The following is a 9,376-nucleotide window of genomic DNA, read 5'->3' as shown; positions in this document are numbered from 1 at the left end:
AGCCACGCCAGGCCCAGCGCAAGGCCAGGCCCAGCAGGCTGCGCGCACAGCGCGCACAGCACGCGCAGCGCGCAGCGCGCACAGCGCGCACAGCGCGCACAGCACGTGCAGCGCGCAGCGCGCGCGGGCGCTGAGTGGGCTGCTGCTCGCGCGCACGCATGGGGCCCATCGTGGCTGCCGTGCGTGTGTGTGCAAGTGTTTGTGTTCGTGCACGTTTCCTAAAACATGCAGAGTTCGGTTAATGATTAAATTCCTAATTCTATTTGATAAATTAATTAAATTAGAGTTCTTGTAGGATTCTAGGTTTACTTAATTTGTATCTGAATAGGATTTCGATTCCCTTTCCATACCGCTATAAATATGAGGCTAGGGCTCACAATTTATAACACAAGTTTCAAAGTATTCAAAGTGAGTTTTTGAGAGAAAAATTCAGTCACACATTTGCCTATAAAGTGCCGAAAATAATAGTACCTTAAGGGCGATTCTAGTTGGTCAATCTTAAGGCGGATCCGGACGTGCTGTGGACTATCTACGGAGGGACGACACTTGGAGTCCTAAAGACTTGTTCTTGTTCGGTTCGGGCGCAGCTAGGGAAGGCACGCAACAAAGAGTATGCATCTAATCTATGCTAAATGATTATGTGTAAATAATATGTTTTCCTGGGTTTATGGTTTTTCCGCATGATTTATGAATTGTCATATGTATCATAACCTAACAAAACATAGTTTTGAATTCCATTAATTGTTTTAAAGATGGGTTCGAGGCCCATGGTTGTCAAACATTCAGGTTGAACATTTATCATATATGAAATGTAATTTCATATTCCATTTAATCTTGGTTTAGTATTAAATGATGAGTCCTTTCAATTTGACAATATATTCAAGATAGACTGTTACGACCAGTCCTGTGAATAAGAAATGTCTATCATGTAAACTTGAATGTCAAAAGTTGTAAATGGTCCCTGGTCGGAAGTTTTCTATAAAGGTGGACGCATAGAAAACGCTAGACGACTAGAATGCAAGGTGACTAGTAGTTCTGTTTCTTGAACTATGTGGACATTGCAATGTCGCAATCATTTGCATAAATACTTACTTGATAAGATTAGTATCGGACAGACCTATGAAACTTTACTGTAAGAGATGAAAATATGTCATAAGTAAATTTCATTACATTATTAGACACTAATCCTCAAAACCTGAGTGATTTGAGATTACTTGTTTGAGAACTGGTTACTTTGTCGTTGTCAAGCGTCGCACCGTAAAAGGACTCTATAACCGCAACGCTTAGGTAATCACCTATCAAACAAAGTTTAACCTCAAGATTGCAAGATTGGGATTTTCCTCCCATAAATCGGGATGAGATGCCGAAAGTTGTACAAGGCCACTCGGAGAGCTAGAAACTGAAAAATGCATGGACGTGCTCAGATGAATCATAGGCTATGGTTATCTGTTTATTTGATCAGTTGAACTCTGAAACTGAGAAATACCTCTGGACATAATAAGGATGACTACTCTTACCTTATGTTAATGAGAAGGCATCAAGAGACAAAGGAATTAGGAAATGCACACTTGTCCCTAAGGACAAGTGGGAGACTGAAGGAAATAATTCCCTTGGTCCAAGTTTCCATTTAATGCTAAGTCTAATAATGTGGTTCAGTATTAATTAACAAGTTAATAATTCATTGAGATCAAGTGAACTGAATGCCTAGCTAGAGGCCGCTTCGGTTCAAGTGGAATTAATAATATTAATCCACAACTTACTCTTGACTGAACCCGTTGGGTCACACAAATAGTACGTGAACGGATCAAGTATTTAAGTGAATATATTATTCATTAAGTACTCCATTTATGATCATTCGAAATGACGGATCTTGGTTCCAGTGGGAGCTGAAATCGTCAAAAGGTAAAGTAAACAATATTCCGGAAATGAAGATATTGCCGGAAACGAAAATATGGTTCATGACGGAAATATAAATATTATCCAAGTCGCAGATGTTGCCGGAAACGGAAACATAGTTCGTATCGGAAAATATTATCAGAAATAGAAATATTGCCGGAATCGGAAATATTGTCGGAAACCAAAATATTACCGGAATTGGAAATATTTTCGGAAAAGGAAATTATTTTCGGAATCGGAATATTAACGGAAACTTAAATATTTGTTCGAAACGGAAATGGGTTCCGGAATCGAAAAACGAATCAGAAGCTCGATGAGCGACAAGCCGACAAGCGAGTCGGTCCATCGCTCGACAAGAAAAAGGCCGAGCGCATAGCGCTGAGCACGAAGCCCAGCGCCAACGCCCAGCGGATGGGACTAGAAGAACAGTGGGTCGCGCCAAGCAAGCAAGGCAGCAGCAACAATGCAACCCGCCAAGCAAGCAAGCCCGCCAAGGCAAGGTTGCGGCTGCGGCTGGGCCTAGGCAGGCACACGCACCAGCGTGGCCCATCGTGGCTGCGTTGGGTTGCTTCGTCTTGGGCTCCAAGAAAAGTGCGATTACTTAGTTGTCAAGTAACTTTGGTATTAAGTATTAGTTTTCCTAATCCTACTAGAATTGGTTTAATTAAGAGTTTAATTAATGTTACAATTCTAATTGGATAAGAATTTCAATCCTAGTAGGGTTGGTAATTCTTTTCCTAGTAAGACTCAAACTCCTTATTTCCTACCCTGTAAATATGAGGCTAGGCCCTCCTAATTATATACATCACAACATTGAAAATTATATTCTTTACTTACTTTGTGTTCAAGGGAGAACATAAAATAGCCTAGCCCGAATACATAAAACCTTAAGTAAAATCCTAGTTGGTTGAACCTAAGGCGGATCGGAACGTGCTGCGGACTTTCTACCGAGGGGCAACGTTTGGGGCTCTAAAGACTTGTTCTTGTTCGGTTCGGGAACAGCTAGGGAAGACACACATCACATTGTATGTAACCTAAATTATGCTAATTGACTATGTGGAAATTAATTTGGATTCTGGCTTTATGGTTTTTCCACATGAATTATATTATTGTATTATTCATAACCTAACATTATATGTGTCAAACTGTCACATAAAAGAGCTTACATGTTCAAGGTGAAGTACGCGAGTAAGATAATGTGATAGGATTCACCTAAAAAGTTTACCAAAATCATTAGGAGTTATGTCATATTTTTCGTCATCCCAACATGACTTAGTTTAGTTAAGAATGTACCTTACAATTTATCTTAGGTCTTGATTTATTCATTTTTTCCATTTATTTAAGGAAAATTTAGCATATACTTCGTATAAGTTTAGTTCTTAAATAGGAGTTCAAATTTATTCAATACTCCCTCCGTCCCGGAATACTCGATCCGGTTTGACCGGCACAAAGTTTAAGGAACTTGAATTGACTTATTTAATTTAATAGGTAGTAGTTGATGGTGGGGTATTATTTTAATGTAGTTAGTGGGAGGTGGGTTAAGAGGTGGGGTTGGGGGAGAGTAGGGGTTGAATTTTTAATTATTTTTTGTATGGAGTAGGGGGTGAGTGGGTTAATAGGGGTGGAGTGAGAAATGATATAATATTGTTAGAATATTTTCATTTTTAGAAACAGGTCAAGTATTAAGGGACGGCCCGATAAGGAAAACAGGTCAAGTATTCCGGGACGGAGGGAGTATAAATTCATTCAATTAAGATAAATTCAACGGTTTTTTTATGAAATGCCCTGAGTTTTATAGAAATTCACCAAATGTCCTCAAGTTTCAATAATACATAAAATACCCCAGTTTTAAAACTTAATTAATACATCAAATATCTCTGGTTCAAAACTTAATACACCAAATATCCTTAATGCATGACGTCATCAACCCCATAATCAACCAATTAACATCTAATTAATCCACCTAATCCCTAATTGTCATCACTAATTAACACACCAATTAACAAACCTAATTAACTTATAGCAAATCAACCATTTCCTTTTCTTCTCTCTCCTTCCTTCTTACAGCAAATCAACCCTGTCATTCGCCAACCCACCACCACCCAAACTCCCTTACCAAAATGGAGTCAGATCCCCTCCATTCTCCGGTCAACCCACCACCACCCTAACTCCAAAACTGCACTCTTTTCCTTCGCCGTCTCCTTCGCCTTCTCCACCTTCTCTATCGTCTACCACCCTACCTGTGCTCTGCACTCATCGCCTTCACTCCACCGCCCTCCACCACTTCTCCCTCCACCAACTCGTCAACGATTCTCAATTCTACGACCTCCATTCTTACCCCTCCTCTTCTCTTTCTCTCCTCCACCCATCTCCCCCTTCGATGATCACCTATCTTTGATGTTGTTGTTGCTACTGTTGTGTTGTTTGAGCAAAAATTAGGGAGGTGATCAACATTCACATCGGTCAGTAATTCAAGTGGGAAATTCTTGTTGCGAACGTTTTGCCTCAAACATGGAATTCAGCATGATGGCATGATGCCCAGGTTTCTGGGTGTTTTGCCAATTTTTTGTTTTGTTAATTAATTAATTGATTACTTCTTTTAGGATAATTATGCATTTGATAATTTTTCTTTGGCCTGCAAACGATTATGGTCCAAAAGAACCTCCACTAACCTTTCAATTCATAAATTTCAAGACAAATAAAACGATTACGGCCTCCATTTTTGTTTAAACGTGACAGAAGAGAGAGAAAATGAGTTGGTGGTGCAACCGGAAACCAAAGAAAACCAGTCGCCGGCCTCTCTTGTTGGCAAGTCGACGGTCCTAATGGAGTTGGGAAACGGAAGAAACTGGAAGAAAAAATGGGGGAGAGAGAAAAGAAAAAGAAAAAATAGGTTATTTAGTGGATTAATTGGGAAAAATGGGTTAATGTGTGAGTTAATTATGGTTGATGACGTCATAAGGGTATTTGGCTTATTAAGTTTTGAAATAGGGATATTTTATGTATTACTGAGAGTCAATGATCATTTGGTAAATTATGCCAAAGTTAAAGGGTATTTCATGAAAAAATCGTAAATTCAAATAATTAAAAATTAGGTGATTATAACACACTTAATATATATAGTAACATTTGATGTTGGTAAACTAGCCCGACTATTTTTCCCTAAAAAAAAAAAAAAAACTAGCCCAACTAATAGCTTAGGTCAAGTTCGTAGGAATAGGGAAGAAGGAATAAGGGAATTCCTGTTGGAAATCCTAATGAGAAAACAAAAGAAAATTAGTGAGAAAATGTGGGAATATGAAAAGTCCCACATGGAAAAACCACAAACCATATTCAATGTTTATATTTGGGGGTTTGAGGGAAACATTTGTTTAAGAAAGCATGTGAGTGGCATGGGTGGTCACAACACACACGCGCGCCGGGCCGGGCTCGGGCGAGGGCCGTGGGCCTTGGGCCTTGGGCCTTGGTACTTGGTACTTGGCGGGCGTGGGGTGGGGTGGGTTTTGTGGGCCGGGTTATTCTTTTTGGTCAAGGGCGGTTTGATTAAGTCAGAAGACTTAATCAACCCACTAACTTTGGAAACTGCTCCATTAATCACGTCATTACTCCCCACTAGCCGTTTTATGACTGTTGCAGTTCCCCATTGCTCCCGTAACTTCTCCACTAGCCGTTTTTTGCTGTTGCAGTTTCCCAAAGCCTCATTATAAATTCATCGTTTATTTCCACAAAAGATATAAAAAACTTACAATCAATCTCTCTCTCAAATTCCTCTCTTTCTGGGCAAATATTCTGGTCTCCAATCGGGGATTGTGAGTGCACATAATTCTCGGTGTCGTGTAAACCCTGGAGGGCAACCGCAATTCCTAGCTAACAATTACTTATTTAGCTAACAATTCCTTATTTAGCTAACAATTCCTAGCCCCAATAGCCGTAGATGGTAATAGGGATCAACCTTAAACCTAGTTATAATCTATAACTATGACAATTACACTACTACTTCTTGAGGTGAATATGTATATAGTTTTTCAAGAAAAGGAGAAGGACCCCAAACATCAACTCCCACGGTTTATTGTTTCAATATTTGCGGCCCAGTCACTTGGGGAGCTAGTAGGGGGGAAGGTAAGATTATCCCTACCCAAAACACGCTCACCTCAGACCTCTAGGATTTATTATAACAAGCGAGCCAAATGTTCCTTGGTGAGCAGCATATGAGGGTTTGTGTAGCTTGGTGAAGACTGTGGGTGTTCATTGTCGGGTACCCGGCTTTTCGGGTACCCGAAAAATCGGGTACCCTAGTTGAAAATGCGGCTCATGACCCGACCCGCGAAAGTCGGGTACCCGGGACTAGGGTACCCGAATATCGCGGGTCGGGTCAAGGGTACCCGGAAAAATTAACGTTTTTCACTTTTCCCTTTTTCTTAAGACTAGTTGTTGGACCGCGCGCTAACGCGCGCGGTCCCCCAAGATATTGAAATTAATTGGTAAAATTAAATTAGCAAATAATCAAAATGATTAGGGAAAAATAACCAAGGAAGGAACTTAGCCAAAAAACTATACTAATTAAACAAGAATTACATGATTCATCAATAACTACGGGAAATGTTTATGGTTGAATCCATCTACATAAATAACTATTTAAGCGCAACATTAAACCATCTTTTTTGTTGCATCCGTAACACCCTCATATAACCATTTACAATCAGCTGCTATCTCATGAGCTGACTACAATGTAACAATCCTATTACTTTGGGGGACCATATCCTTGGAGCTCTTATCCTACATCATGACAACTCCTGTCATAGTGCTATAAGTAGTGTACTATTTCAAGTTGTTCCTCAAATGCGACGGTCTACAGTTGATTCCTGTGGTTCGCGGGTGGTCTGAGTCCATTTCCAAATTGAACTTCATAAGTTATAACATTCAAATGCAGATAAAATAAGGCTCTTTCGGATTTCATAGCGTACCTTCTGAAGCCACACTTTGTGCCCAAGTGATAACAACCTTAGTAGATGTTGCCAAGAGTTCCTCAAACAAAAGATACCAACAACAAATTAGAATATCCTCAGAATTAGACAGATTTTTAAAGCACAGGATACAAAGGAAGCATATTTGCAAAGAAGTAAACATTTCTGTAAGTGAATATAAGTCACAAGTTTATTACGTAGTTATCCTAGATGATAGAATATCATAAATATACGTTATTAACTTATAACGGTGTTCAAAAGTCAAAACTAACGCTAAACAGGGGTAAAAAGAACACTCTCTACTTCCTGCTGCTCAGAATTCCGTTGTGCCACTACCTTCGATATTGAAAACATCTGCCCTTCACACAAGAGTTTTGAGCATTAATTAAGTACAAAATATTTAAAACATCATATCACTAAATGCGGTTAATAGAAATAAAAAAAAAACATACCTTTTGAATGGTTTTTGTGAAGCATAACTTATGTTCATCCATGGAAGCATCGATAAACTCATCAATATGGCCCTTTAAATCCTCTAGGAAAGTCGCATCATCTTTCTTCTTCCTCCGACATGAAGCAATTGCTGGAGTTGGTGCAGTAGCAGATGATTTAGTTTCAGCTGGATTCTTCTGGGAATCCATGTTAGATGTTACCAACCTGCTACTAAAAAAATTGTGCTCAAAGTGCAACATAATAAACACATTTTATTCTAGATCAAGGGAACCAGATAATTCATTCAGTCAAAATAAAAAATGAGTGTTCTCTCTAAACATGTTCAATAACCGCGAATAGATCTTAAAGCATCCAACTCACTATATCTGATAACCGAGAATAGAAGTATGGAATCCTGTAAATGAATGATTGAATGACCCAGAATTCAACAGCAACATCGTCACTATTTTAGCATCCAGTTTACAAAGAACTTCATGGCATGGGCACCCAGGCACAACCCGACACATTTAGTAAAAGAGGATTCAGAGATCACCCGTAGAGCTACCAGATTAGATGACATAACAAACAAATCAATGATATGAACCATTGAAGCAGGGAATTCCCAGATCAACATGGACAGCATATAAATCTTCAAGTAACTTGAAACAACCACGGTGAGCAACACATCTTTGAACCCAGAAAAACCCTCTATAAAAGTATAAAATCTCCTTGAAAACACAAAAAGAACACCAAATTCCCTATAAGGGAACATCCCAAAGATTTCAATCCCAATGTCAAAACCGACAACACTTTTGAGGTCTCATTCAAAATCCATAACTTGTAAGCATCAACAAAGAGGAAAAAGAAGGATGCTTTGAATTGCCAAAAAAAAATAAGGATGCTTTGAACAATTAGGTGTCAAAATCTGAATTATTGCGGTGGAGCACGTTGAAGAGCAAGTGCCTGTAAGCTTGAGGCTTGTGAAGGACCAAATCAATGACGAGAATCAAGAGCTCGCATTCTATGTACTCATCAGCAAATATCACATCTTAATTACATATGCAAGCTTCTCTTATATATATAGTCTAGTCATTTACGTTCCAAACTAAAGACGAGCTTATTTAGATATCTAGATCTAGGGAAGCTTCAAGTTTAGATCATTGTAAAGTCAATAGACAACTAAACACACATAACTTTCAGAAAAATACATCACTGAAATCATAACTCGGCAGGAAAAGGAAGCCTGGAGTGTACTGCTCTTTCGTGAGACTGTGAAAGTAGATTTCCGGGACACCAGAAACATTCTCTATGAAGTGACATGATCTAAAATGTTCTTTAATACTTTAACCTAGGTAGGAAAACAAAAAAACTGTCTGAACAAGGATTGATAAGCCACAAAGAGAACCATGAAATTTGAAAATGTTAGTTTCCTTCTTGAATTTTTTTAACCCCTAGTTCATCAGCATAAAAAGAGACAAAAAGCTTGTATAATAGCTCCTATCATGATTATATATGTCTCATTCCGATATGATGGACTAATTCTTCAAGTCCTTCAAACATTAAGGGAATAAAAAATATCAATTAAAAGCATACAATCATGTATGCATACTACACCAAGTTCCCCAAATCAATACTCGATCCACAACATATTCAATTATGATATCGAAAAATTAATCAATAATAGCCGAATATTCATCCACAGGCAAGTGAGAAAATTGACCTTGCTCTTAAAGTGACCCAGGTGTGTTCATCGCCAGAAACATTTGATTTCCATTGGGCAGATAAGGCCACATTAGCACTCATTCTTAATTGTAGCAGCATTCTCCTTCAATCTTCCTAAACTCAATCATAGCATTCTCCGTACAATGATTTCTAATTGTTTAAATTTCATAAAATCCAAAACAAAATCAAACACAGTAGACTTCAAGAATCGAGAATTGGATCTGAAAATTGACGGGAAAAAGAACGAATTCAAAAATAAAATTATCATCCATGTAAACCAAAAAAACCTAAACTTCATAAATCTTTATAACCCTAGTAGTTAAAAAAATGAGAACCGATATAATAGGAGATCGAGAAAAGTA

At 38.6% G+C, this 9,376-nt stretch overlaps 1 pseudogene; it reads right to left on the bottom strand.

Moving 5' to 3' along the window:
- Window positions 1–6,441: 6,441 nt before the first annotated feature.
- Window positions 6,442–9,095, bottom strand: LOC130471831 (protein ARV 2-like; annotated as a pseudogene).
- Between the last annotated feature and the right edge of the window lie 281 nt (window positions 9,096–9,376).

This window comes from Spinacia oleracea, chromosome 4, assembly GCF_020520425.1.
Source record: "Spinacia oleracea cultivar Varoflay chromosome 4, BTI_SOV_V1, whole genome shotgun sequence".
Taxonomy (NCBI): Eukaryota; Viridiplantae; Streptophyta; class Magnoliopsida; order Caryophyllales; family Amaranthaceae; genus Spinacia; species Spinacia oleracea.
Note: the sequence above shows the minus strand (reverse complement) of the source record. Positions and strands in the feature narration are given on the sequence as shown.